Source organism: Muntiacus reevesi, chromosome X (genome assembly GCF_963930625.1).
Source record: "Muntiacus reevesi chromosome X, mMunRee1.1, whole genome shotgun sequence".
Taxonomy (NCBI): domain Eukaryota; kingdom Metazoa; phylum Chordata; class Mammalia; order Artiodactyla; family Cervidae; genus Muntiacus; species Muntiacus reevesi.
The window spans coordinates 26372484-26385704 of NC_089271.1; the positions used below are offsets into that span (position 1 = coordinate 26372484).

General features: G+C 46.9%; 1 non-coding gene across 1 annotated transcript; it reads right to left on the reverse strand.

The window, feature by feature from the left end:
• Positions 1-12887: 12887 nt before the first annotated feature.
• Positions 12888-13021, reverse strand: LOC136154953 (small nucleolar RNA SNORA69). The gene has a single exon (XR_010660648.1). It is a non-coding gene; the product is annotated as a small nucleolar RNA SNORA69 (small nucleolar RNA).
• Between the last annotated feature and the right edge of the window lie 200 nt (positions 13022-13221).

The following is a 13221-nucleotide window of genomic DNA, read 5'->3' on the forward strand; positions in this document are numbered from 1 at the left end:
ATGTAGCCGAGTGCTGGAACAGTCAAATGTCGTGAGATGTAGGTCTGACCAATGGATATAGGTGTTCTCTGTTCTACATCATGCAGGACCCTGGTGGCCAAAGTACCTTCAGCCCCTAGGCCCACTAGAAGACTCTAATCAAGCGAGAACCTGAGAACTCTAGAGAAGCCACATCTGTGGTTGGAAGTTTCATTAGGGGGTCCCATGTGGGCTTGGGTAGAGGGGAAGGGGAAATGTGGCTGAAATTGTTGCAACACTAAATCAAAAGTACCCACTTGCATCAGTGTGTGTCATGTACTGTGACTCAAAGTGCTCCTATATCAGTAGTTAAGCAATCTGATGGCTGGAGGCCCAGGCCCCAAGAACACTGGTGTGTCATAGATGGGAACTACCCCAAAACTCCTTGCTGAGGAAGGCCCACCTGACCCCATGGGACAGAGTGTGGGTGCCAAAATGTGTCTGGAGTAGCAGTATTTTAAAAGAATGGTTCCTGCTAGAGATTGTATATTTGACAACACAGGCTCTGTCCAGGGCCAGTATGCACCCTGGATGCAGGGAGTCTCCACTGAAAGGGCCCTCTGCACAGCAGCTGTCTTCCAGGGGTAATACCTGGTTACCAGGGAGGAGCATGGAAATGTCCAGGCATGAGAGGTGACAGACCCCAAAAGTGAAAACCCTTGGTCTGCTCTGTGCCCCGTTGGAGGATCCTTGTTTTCCATCACGTGAGAATATTGTCGGAGCCGTAATGATCATCAGAACCTTGCAAATCAGTGAGGTTGTTGGCAGGAAGGTTCTCTGGTGCACCATCATGAGGCCGAGAGTTAGTGGCCGAGAGAGCTAAGATTCACTGGGCAGGAAGCTCTAGGTTCCTCTGGGATGATAGTGCTGTGATGTAGACGTCTCTCCATCTAGGGTGAGCAGACAGGTCTCCAAGAAGCCTAGGTGCCCATGAACATGAAAAAAGTATGGGCCAGGATGAACCTGGAACCCTAGCCAGCAAAACCTGATGACCAGAGCTTCCCCAGGTTCTTTGAGATCAAGATGAACTGAAGAAAGAGGTCCTTTGCATCAAATCTCTCAGTGAATGGTTAGCCTTCAGGCAGTGGGTGCCAAAACTTGACCCAGGAAAGTGTCTGTATGGGTTTTCCTGGAGCACAGTGCAGAAGTAGTTTGGCTTCAGAAAGGATCCACAGTGCATGTGCCACATAACAGTGCATTTCTGGAAGTGTTCCCTTGGTGAGAGTCACCTTGACAAAAAGTGGTCAGATGAGCCCTAGGGTCCTAGAGATCAGGACGTAAGAAGGTGATGATGTGAAGTGTATCTAATCCTCTAGCTGATGGATGGGCTAGGGCCATAAGGACACTTGAAAATCCAGATGCAGGGACCAGATGTGCTAGGAATATGCCTAGGGACACAAAGGGTGCTGAACTCCATGTTGGAAAGGGTTGTAGGTTCTGTTTCAAGTGGGATAGCTGAGGACCCTCCCCAAGGCCAGGTCTGGCTAGTGGGTGTGAAGGCCCTGTTCTCTGCATCACAATGTCAGTCTAGTTACTTAATCGTTTTATTTCTACAGGGAAACCATACAATTCTGGACTGTATGAACACCAGACGCTAAGGCAGGAGACATGTTGGTGACTTGAAAGTTCATTGGTTCATACATGTTTTGGGAATTACAGTGTCTGAAAGCATGGAGACTGCTTATCTGTGAGGGCTCTGCGTCAATATGATGAAGTCTGATACTGTGCCCAAAAGGACTCCAGTTCTAACAGCTGCCAGTAAAGTAATTGCCAGAAATCCCACCGGTCCCAGGCATGTCCGGGAACTTATAGCAGTAAGATGTCCTGAGCACTTCCTTGATGAGATGTGGAGTCCCATGCCTAATTGTGACTGAGACCACCTGGGTACATAAAGTATGGTTTTCAATCAGGTATATATGCCATAGCACAGGATTTGGGTACAGCCCACGCCATGCCAGTTCACTAGGAATTTGCATAAATCAGAACATTCAGGGCAGGAGTTCCAATGCAGATGGCTTCTGGATACCCTCCTGACACTCCAGTGTGTTATCAAAAAGAATTCAGAAAAGTCCCAGGGCCTGAGAAAATCTAGATGGACGCAGACCTACAGGGAACATGAGGTTGATATTTTACTAAGAGGAACCCATGTTTCCCTGCCTTAATATGGTTTGTGGACTTGAAGGATTGCTGGAATCTTCCCTGAGTGTTAAGTCGCTTCAGTTGTGTCCAACTTTCTACCACCCCATGCACTATAGCCCACCAGAATCTGTAGTCCCTGGGATGTTCCAGGCATGGATACTGGACTTGGTTGCCATTTCCTTCCTTGTCCAGCGGATCTTCCCGTCTCAGGGTTCGAACCCATCATGTTTCTTTTTTTTTTTTTTTTTTTTTTTTTTTAATATTATTTTATTAGTTGGAGGCCAATCACTTTACAACATTTCAGTGGGTTTTGTCATACATTGACATGAATCAGCCATATAGTTACATGTATTCCCCATCCCGATCCCCCCTCCCACCTCCCTCCCCACCCGACTCCTCAGGGTCCTCCCAGTGCACCAGGCCCGAGCACCTGACTCATGTATCCCACCTGGGCTGGTGGTCCGTTTCACCATAGATAATATACATGCTGTTCTTTCAAAACATCCCACCCTCACGTTCTCCCACAGAGTTCAAAAGTCTGTTCTGTATTTCTGTGTCTCTTTTTCTGTTTTGCATATAGGGTTATCGCCACCATCTATCTAAATTCCGTATATATGTGTTAGTATACTGTAATGTTCTTTATCTTTCTGACTTACTTCACTCTGTATAATGGGCTCCAGTTTCATCCATCTCATTAGAACTGATTCAAATGAATTCTTTTTAACGGCTGAGTAATATTCCATGGTGTATATGTACCACAGCTTCCTTATCCATTCATCTGCTGATGGGCATCTAGGTTGCTTCCATGTCCTGGCTATTATAAACAGTGCTGCAATGAACATTGGGGTGCACGTGTCTCTTTCAGATCTGGATTCCTCAGTGTGTATGCCCAGAAGTGGTATTGCTGGGTCATATGGCAGTTCTATTTCCAGTTTTTTAAGAAATCTCCACACTGTTTTCCATAGTGGCTGTACTAGTTTGCATTCCCACCAACAGTGTAAGAGGGTTCCCTTTTCTCCACACCCTCTCCAGCATTTATTGCTTGTAGACTTTTGGATAGCAGTCATCCTGACTGGCGTGTAATGGTACCTCATTGTGGTTTTGATTTGCATTTCTCTGATGATGAGTGATGTTGAGCATCTTTTCATGTGTTTGTTAGCCATCTGTATGTCTTCTTTGGAGAAATGTCTGTTTAGTTCTTTGGCCCATTTTTTGATTGGGTCGTTTATTTTTCTGGAATTGAGCTTCAGGAGTTGCTTGTATATTTTTGAGATTAATCCTTTGTCTGTTTCCTCATTTGTTATTATTTTCTCCCAATCTGAGGGCTGTCTTTTCACCTTACTTATAGTTTCCTTTGTTGTGCAAAAGCTTTTAATTTTCATTAAGTCCCATTTGTTTATTTTTGCTTTTATTTCCAATATTCTGGGAGGTGGGTCATAGAAGATCTTGCTGTGATTTATGTCGGAGAGTGTTTTGCCTATGTTCTCCTCTAGGAGTTTTATAGTTTCTGGTCTTACATTTAGATCTTTAATCCATTTTGAGTTTATTTTTGTGTATGGTGTTAGGAAGTGTTCTAGTTTCATTCTTTTACAAGTGGTTAACCAGTTTTCCCAGCACCACTTGTTAAAGAGATTGTCTTTTTTCCATTGTATATCCTTGCCTCCTTTGTCAAAGATAAGCTGTCCATAGGTTCGTGGATTTATCTCTGGGCTTTCTATTCTGTTCCATTGATCTATATTTCTGTCTTTGTGCCAGTACAATACTGTCTTGATGACTGTGGCTTTGTAGTAGAGTCTGAAGTCAGGCAGGTTGATTCCTCCAGTTCCATTCTTCTTTCTCAAGATTACTTTGGCTATTCGAGGTTTTTTGTATTTCCATACAAATTGTGAAATTATTTGTTCTAATTCTGTGAAAAATACCGTTGGTAGCTTGATAGGGATTGCATTGAATCTATAGATTGCTTTGGGTAGAATAGCCATTTTGACAATATTGATTCTTCCAATCCAGGAACAAGACAAGGATGCCCACTCTCACCACTACTATTCAACATAGTGTTGGAAGTTTTGGCCACAGCAATCAGAGCAGAAAAAGACATAAAAGGAATCCAGATAGGAAAAGAAGAAGTGAAACTCTCGCTGTTTGCAGATGACATGATCCTCTACATAGAAAACCCTAAAGACTCTACCAGAAAATTACTAGAGCTAATTAATGAATATAGTAAAGTTGCAGGATATAAAATTAACACCCATCATGTTTCTTATGTATGCTGCATTGGCTGGCGGGTTCTTTTCAAGTATCGCCACCTGTTGGAATCTTGGAGAGAGCGTAATTTAGAGGAAGAAAAATTCCTGGGGCATGGGGAAGGCAGCGGACTGTGGTCCAGAGCGCTCATTTAATTACAAGACTGTTAGCTAATTGAGGCCTGAAAGGCTCACACTTCTCTCTGGTAAGTATTAGTGCATGGGGGCGGGGGGGGGGGAATCCTCTGTTTTCATTGCAGTCCAGCAGCCTGGTTATCCAAGATACCTCGTTTTCCCAGAATAAATTCACAGTGGTGGCCGGTGGGTACCTTGGAACGCAAACTGCCAGAACGTTTCCCATAAAAATCCCAAGGTTCACCACTTACTCTGAGGTGATATGATGCAGATGGGCAGGAATCTGAACGACTGGTTGCCAAACAAAGCTCTGTTCCAAAAGAGCTGAGATCTAGTGTACATAAACCCTCTCCTGGAACCCTACACAAAGATACTGTGGTCTCAGAAAGAACCCACAGGTCATAAGGACCAGAGCGGAATATGTCAAGGAATCCTTTCTTAGTGCCAGTGTCCAGGGCAGTGTCAATGCGTAGAAACACCCTGTAAATTCCTCCCGATCAAAATGGAGAGATGCACTAAGGGCTCTGAGTTCAGGCTCTATCAGGTTGGTGATGGTCACAAGGGTACAGAATGCCCTTAATAACACTGAGACTCGGGGCCATAAAGAATGTAGGGACCTTAGGTGCCTGGTGGGCTGGTGAGCCGAAGCTCTCCATGGACAGGAGTGATCAAGCCCATGAATGAAACGGTTAAAGTTTCATGCCATAGGTGCTGTCTTAGGACTGGAGGAGCAATCGGTTCACCACAGGCAACTTTAACTCCTGACCTGAAGACTTCTAGCTTCGGCATGATGGTGCAGGTTGGTGGCTTAAGAATGTTTGGTTCCTGGCACCCAATTGGCAGGAAGCTGGAAATAGTCCCTGAACCTTAGAGTCAGGGTACTGTTGGAGGTCAGGGATTCTGAAGGGCACTAGAATGCAAGGTGAAGGAAGGTGGACTAAAAGGCCCAAGTTAGTCCAGAGAAAGTATCTTGCCGAAGGACAGTGGCCAATACGGTTCATAATTCCTTTGCTCATAGGGCACGTTGTGTCTTGGTCAGAGATCTATACCTGAATCTAACATGTTAAAATTTCAGCAATAGGCGAGTGGTCAAATTGGACTGACTACCCATGCTTCTTGTTTAGGCTTTGGACAGGAAATATCTCACGAAAACATTTAAAGCTGGAATGACCCTCATGAGTCTAACAGAATGGGAGTACTGGGGCCAAAGGGCCCCCAGGTACCAACAAGCTGTTAGAATGGTTTCCAATAAGGCCCTATATTCCATAGCAAGTATCCTTAATTCAGTTCGTTGGAACCCAGTACACTGACAGTCTAGTTGCCAAACGGGTCACCGGACAATAAAGTCAGGGGGAATGGTGCCCAGAAGTACCCCGCCAAGGCATCATTTTGGTGTCAAGCATGTAGAAAAGTACAGTAGTGTGCTATAATAAGGGGTGATGTCTTGCGGGGCTCAAGGCCTAAAGGTTTCCCCCTGCTCTCTGCTGGTATGATCCCATGCTTTCATTGAAGGGCATGAAGAATCCATGGAACGGTATAGAGGAGGCCGGTTGCTGGCCAGAATGCAAGGGTGTGGTACCAGTTTGACTGCTAGATGGTTGCCCAGAGAGATCTTGCTTCATCAGTTTGCTCAGAGTGGTTGTGGCTATCCCCTCCACAGCTAGTGGCTAGTTCATGACGAGGTGCATTTCTTTTCTACCACAAGTGGACCTTCTTGTCACTAAAAAAACCTTAATACTTATTAGCACACATACACATTGGGGGTCAGTGGGAATTCTGTTTCACTGGCTGACAGGAACTCTAGTGGCCAGTGTGATTTCCAGGAGCACTGCCCCGACCCAATTCGTTGTTTAAAGGAGGCCCTTGCAATCATGTTCTCAATAGGTGGTTGTCAATAAAGCCACATATTCCTCAGAAGTAGAGCAGGCTCTTTCCCATAAGAGCTCTCCAGGAACCCAGTACGTGGTAACAGTGTTTTTTAAAGGATGAGCAGGGCACCAGTGCCAGGGCAGAAGGTGTCCAGAAGTGATTCAGAATGCCAGTGCCCTGCCTGGACTGCATGTGTCTTGGAGAACTCCAGGAGTCCTAGATGCACAAAAGCCCTTGGTTCTACAGCCTACGAGAAGGGAGATCGTCTCAAGGGTATATACTTTCTTTGTGACTTTGGGTGAGAAGGATCTCTAGAATTGTAGTGAGGAATTAAATTGGATTTTGGCAGGTACTTGGATGGGGAGAAGTGGGTAGAGATGGCGGCTGAAATGGCTCCAATGATTGAACCGAAGGGAATTCTGAGCAGTGGAGCTGATTTACAATTGGTATCCCTGGGTCCACTACATCAGTGTGGCCAGAAACGTCTCCCTGAAACACTTCAGTGTGAAAGGACCTTCATGACTCCAAATGATGGTAGAAAGCTGCCAAAAGAGGTTTTGGGAGCTGGCAGTAATAGCTCACACAAGGTACATATCACACGGGAAGAGTTTTGGGTAAAGACCCTGGCTCAACTGTAGGTGGTAAGTCTCCTTCCCAAAGGGGGCCCCAGTGAAGAAGCAACCGGGCACATGACGTACAGAGGCCCTCCCCAGCCCAATGGCCCTCTTGACCCTGCATTCAGGCTGTGTCCGGAAGTGTTCTGGGGTTCAGCACCCTGGACAGCACATTGCAGACCAGTCCTTATACACCTATGAATCAAGATGGACAGGACGTCCAAGGGTTGTAGGTTCCACATACTACCCAAGAGTGATGATCATAACGTTACCCGGTTGCCCAGCTTCCAGACCAAGTAGTGGATTTTAGGACATCTGGAATTCTGGAGTCTAGGCTGGATGGTGATCTCAATGTGCTGTGTATACTAATTTTTTCAAAGGCTGTTGACAGAAACAATCTAGGTAGCATTTTAAATGGGATAACTGAGAGTTATAAGGGCCATATTTTCCCATGCCTGTTTGCTATCCAGAAAATTTCTACTATCTGATTCACATTACCAGGCTTAAGCAAAGAAGTTTTCATTCCCAGGCAAGCAGGATAAATCCAGATCAGAAGGAACCTGGGAAACATAGCAAAGGGTTATGATGGTGGTGGGAAAAATCCATCAGTGCACCCACAGGGAGAAGTGTCATAGCTGAAAGGGCTCAGGGTTCTTAACTGCAAGATCCCAGTGTATTTCAGTGTGAGGCCTATACTATGAGTGAAAATGCTCTGGTTTAAAAAGACTTTTGAAAAACTAGCTGCGGGTTATCTTCCATATGCATAGCACACCAGCAGACTTTGATTAGATTTAGGGCCAGAAGGACTTTTAAGATACTAACATGCATGGTGTAGGGTGCCTCAATGGGACCACGGACACTGGTGTACTGGAAAGTATGGTTCACAGCAGCTCCACGTATTTCACAAAACAAATTTAGTCTGGCCAACAAGACCATTAGTTTTTGGGCATACAGTTGCAAACAGGCTCCCTAGGTAGCATGCCCAGGTAAATAGTGTCCTAAACTGCCTCCCATACCACAGGTACATGGGCAAGCTTCCATCCAGAAGAATCTCAGAGACTGAGAAATGCAGTTTGACTCAGACAAAAAGACTTCATCAGTTTGCTTAGACTGGTTGAGGCATGCACCTCCCCAGCCAGTGTCTAATGCCATTACCATATGCTTTCATTTCCACCACAAGCAGACGCTCTGGTCCCTAAAGAACCTTTATACATGCTAGCACATGTACAGATTGGGGGCCAACAGGTATTCCAGATTGCTGACTGACGGGAAGTCTGGTGGTTGGAAGGTTTTCTGGGTGCAATGGCAGGAAGCCAGTGTGTTGATAAAAGGAGCCCCTGACAACAATGTTCTCGATAGGTTACTGTCAATAAGGCCAGATATTCTTCAGTGATGCAGCTGGCTATTACCCATGTGGGCTCACCTGGACCCCAGTATAGGAGTGGCATGGTCTATTAAAACACCCACAGGGCACTAGCGTCAGGGCTGAATATGTCCCGAATTGATTCAGGATGCCAGTGCCTTCGACTGCCTGTGTCTGGAAACTCCAGCAGCCCTGGTGGTGGTTTAGTCTCTTAGATCGTGTCCAAATCTTGCGATCCCATGGCCTGTAGCCTGACAGTCTCCTGTTTTCATGAGATGCTCCAGGCAAGAATACTGGATTGGGTTGCCATTTCCTTCTCTATGTGATATTCCCAATCCAGGGATTGAACCTCGATCTCCTGCATCGCATGCAGATTCTGACCAACTGAGCCACGAGGTGTGCTATGCTTTGCTTGGTCATTCAGTTGATCTGACTGAGCTAGGAGGTAGAGGTAGGCTAGAGATAGGTAATGGTCTGAATGGTTTACACTTTCTTGATGACTTAGGGCCAGAAGGGGCTCTGGAATTGTAACTAGGGATAATTGTTATTGGCAGGTACTTGGATGTTTGCAGAGTGGGTAGGGACGGTGGCCAAAATGGCTCAAGTGATTGATCCAAAATGAATTCTGACCATCTGGGCAAACTTACAGTAAAAATCTCTGGGTCCACAGGATCCACTTGTTGGAAATATTATCCTTGATATTCTTCAGCATGGAAGGGCCTTCATGACTCCAATAAGACTGTAGAATGCTGCCAAGTGGGTCTAGGCAGCTGGAACGTCCCATGGGAGAAATATTGCACAGCAAGGCTTTGTGGTAAGGCTCCTGGTACAGCCATGGGTGATAAGTCTCGTCGCCAAAGGGGCCCTGGTGCAGAAATTGATGGGCACTTGGTGTCTATCACACCCGCCCCGGCCATGTGCCCCGCCGCCCCCACCCCCCACCCCACCCCCGCCCTGTCCCCGTCAGCTGCTTCCAGACTAGGAGAGTCTGGAACTGTCCTGGGTTTCAGCACCCTGGACAGCACACTTTGGACGAGCCCTTAGGGACCTAGAGATCCAGTTGGATGGGGTGTCCATGGGCTACAGAATCTACATCCTACAAGAAGAGACATGGTAGAAGGTACACGGTTACCCAGCTTGCAGCTCAAGTTGTCGATCTTAGGGCACTGGACATTTTGGGGTCTAGGATGGATGGTGATCATAATGTGCTGTGTATACTCACTTCTGCAAAGACTCCAAACACAAAGGATACCAGGGAGCATTTCAGATGGGCTAGCTGAGGACTATAAGGGCCATAGTTTCCCATGCCTGTGCAGTATTCAGAAGGTTTCTGTTATCTGTATTCCATTATCAGGTTAGGGAAAGAACTTTTGGTTCCCAGGCAAGGAGGATAAATCCAGGTCAGAGGGAACCTGGGAAGCATAGCAAAGGAGTATGATGGTGATCAGAAAATCCATCAGTGCAGCCATGTTGGAGGGGAGTGTGGTGGCTGAGAGCACTAAGCTTTGGTAACTCCCAAGTGCCCAGTTTATTTATCCCAGCATAGACATGTATTTAGAATGAAAATGCTCTGGTTTCAACGGACTTTTGCAAAATAGGTTGCTGTAAATCACCCAGGTGCCCAGCACACCAACAGACTTTGATTAGAAATTTAGAGTCAGAAAGGCCTGCATAACACTAACATTACATGGATTAGGAGTAATGGGACCATGGGCGCTTGCATACTACAAAGTAATGTTCATGGTAGGGCCAGGTGTTCCACCTCACAGCTTTGCTCTTGCCCAGAGAGATCATAGGTTTTCAGAAGTATAGTTGCCAAAGGGGCCCCCAGGGCAGTGTGACCAGGCAGATGGTGTCCTGAACTGTCTCCCATGGCACTGGTGCAGGGGCAAGCTCACATCCAGAAGAGTCACCGGCCTGAGAAATCAAGATGGACTCAGACCGAAGTGTCTCCTCCTGCTGACAGACTAATAGGAGGAGCCTGGGTTCTACATGGGTTCAATCAAGGTGTGATTGGGAGCCCGAAAGATCCCCAAAACCAGAGTGAATGGACATGTTGTTGTCACCCTAAGGGGTGAGAAACGGAGTGCCAGAGGATTCCTGATTCCTGGGCTGGAAGCCCGATGACATCTCCTAGTGAGGCCTGTGCTGTGAACAGAGGTGCTCTGGTTCAAACACCAGGCCCGCAGTTACCATTCAGGATGTCAGTGCTATGAGGAGAAGTGCTCTCCTTCTGCCTTCCGTGAGCAGGCTGGTTGCTGAAGAGCCCAACACAGTTCCCAGTTCTCCAGGCTGCACACCGGCTGGGAGCTGTTGGGAAAACTGGAACCCAGGCTGGCAGCAAGTCTGGCAGCTGGATGGCCGCTGGGACACCATGCAGATGAAGGCTGGATGTGAACAGGGTCATCTAGTACCAGAGCTCTAGATAAGTGATTCCTTACAGGGTTCTATGTTTCACAGCACCTGGCAGCCTGTGGTCCTTGTAGAGCAGAGTGCACACACAGCCTGGTCTGTCTGAGAAGAGCCCCAGGACACAGCACATGGGCAGGGTCACCAGAAGTGCTCCAAATGCAGGTGTCTAGAAACCTACTTGTTCCTGGATGTCTGGATAGAAAACCATGCCTGATGGACTCTGACTGCCACAGCCAAGTGGATGGTGATTATGGGAAGTGATGTGCAAATGGTGTAGCTGAGCTAGGCCTGACCAGTGGCTGGATGAGTTCTTTCTGCATCATGGAGGAAGCCTGGTGGCCAAAGTACCCTCATTCCCTAGGCATGCTAGAATCCTAGAAGACCCCATGCAAGAGTGAACCCGAGAACCCTAGCAAGGAGTCACATCTGTGGTTGGAAGTTTCGTTAGGGCTCCCATGTGGGGTTAGTTATGGGGAAGGGGCAAGGTAGCTGAAATGGTTCCAACAAGAGAACCGAAATTACCCACTTTACCTTAGCATGTGTCATGTACTGTGACTGAAACTCCTCTGATTTCAACACTAGACTGCTAAACTGATGTCTGGAAAGTCCCAGGCCCCAAGCACACTGGTGCATCTTAGATGGTAAGTACCCAAAAACTCCATGGTGAAGGCCCTCCTGACACTCATGTGACAGACAGTGGGAGCTCAAATGGGTGTGGAGTAGGACCGATTTACAAGAATAGTGCCCACTAGGGCTATATATAACAAGTATGTCTCTGACTAGGGCCAATGGGAGCTCTGGATGCATGTTCTGTCTCCACTGAAGGTCCCCTGCACGGAAGATGTCTTCCAGGAGTAATGTCTGTGGTATCAGCGAGGGTCATAGAAATGGCCCAGGCATGAGAGGGCGACATACCTAAGAGTGAAAAGCCTGGTTCTACTCTGGGGTCAGTTGGTTGGATCCCGGGTTTCCATCCCATGAGGATGGTGTAGGATCCTTAATTATCATCAGAACCTTACTAAGCAATCAGGCTGTTTGCAGGAACGTTCTCCTGGGCACCAGCATGTGGGACAGTTAGTGGCCAAGAGAACTCCGGATTCACCATCTAGCAATCACTCAGTTCCTCTGGGCTGATAGTGCTGTGACCCCAAAGGTTCTCCACCTAAGGGGGGGATACAGGTCACCAATAAGCCTGGATTCTCATGAATATGCAGAAAGTGGGAGCCAGCTGGAAATGTGGAACCCTAACTAGCAGAAAGTGTGATAGCCAGATGCCCCAGGCAACGTCCAGATGAAGACGCAGTGGGGGAAAGAGGACCCGCTGGGTGGATGACTATCCTTAGGGCAGTGTGTACCACATATCCCAGGCAAATTAGTGCTTGTGTGTGTTCTTCTGGAACTCACTGCTCAAGTAATTTGGCTTCAGAAAGAATCCACATGGCAGACGTCAGCGCACATGTCTGCAAGTGCTCCCTCGGTGAGAAGACCCTGGAATAAAGGTGGGCAGAAGAGCCTTAGGGACCTAGACTTCAGGGTGTCGGTTTCACGGCCACTAAGAAGGTGATGATGTGAAGTGTATCTAATCCTCCAGCTGATGAGCAGGATAGGGCCATGAGGACATGTGGAACTCTAGATACAAGGACCAAATGGTGCTAGAAAGGTGGCCAGGGACACAATGGGTGCATAATTTTGTTTGAAAGGGTTCTATTTTCTGTATCAAGTGGGATAGCTGAGGACCTTCCCAAACCAGGCCTGGCTAGTGGGTGTAAAGGCTCTGAAGTTTTCAGCACAATGTCAATCTAGTGACCTAATCATATTAAGTCTACAGGGAGGCCAATCAATTCTGGACCCTAAGGAGCACCAGACCTTAAGGGAGGAAACATGTTGTTGCATTGAAATTTCATTCGTTCGTCTCTGCTGTTGGTATGTTCAGTGTCTGAAAGAGTTGAGATTCCTTAGTCATGAGAGCTTAGCGTACATGAGCTGAAGTCTGGTACTATGACCAAAAGAACTCTAGCTTGAACAGACACCATTGAGTAATCACCAGAGTCCCCTGGTTGCAGGCATGTCCGTGAACTTTTTTTTTTTTTTCCCATCAACTGTTTATGTCAATCTGTCATGATTTTACCCCCATAAATGGCAAAATCAATAAACGATCAACACAGATTTTCTTTCAGCAGGATAATGTCAGTACTTCCACAAAAGAAAGCACTGTAATTGCAACCTGCTTTGTCCGTGAACTTTGAGCAGTAAGATATCCTGGACACTTCCCTGATACCATGGTGCCGAATTGTGACTGAGACAAGCAGGGTACAGGAAGGTTGGTTTTCAATTAGACTATATATTCCATATAACAGGATTTGGGTGGAGAACACACCACATGACTCCAGTACACTGGTAATCTGGCTGAATCAGGACCCCCAGGCAATAG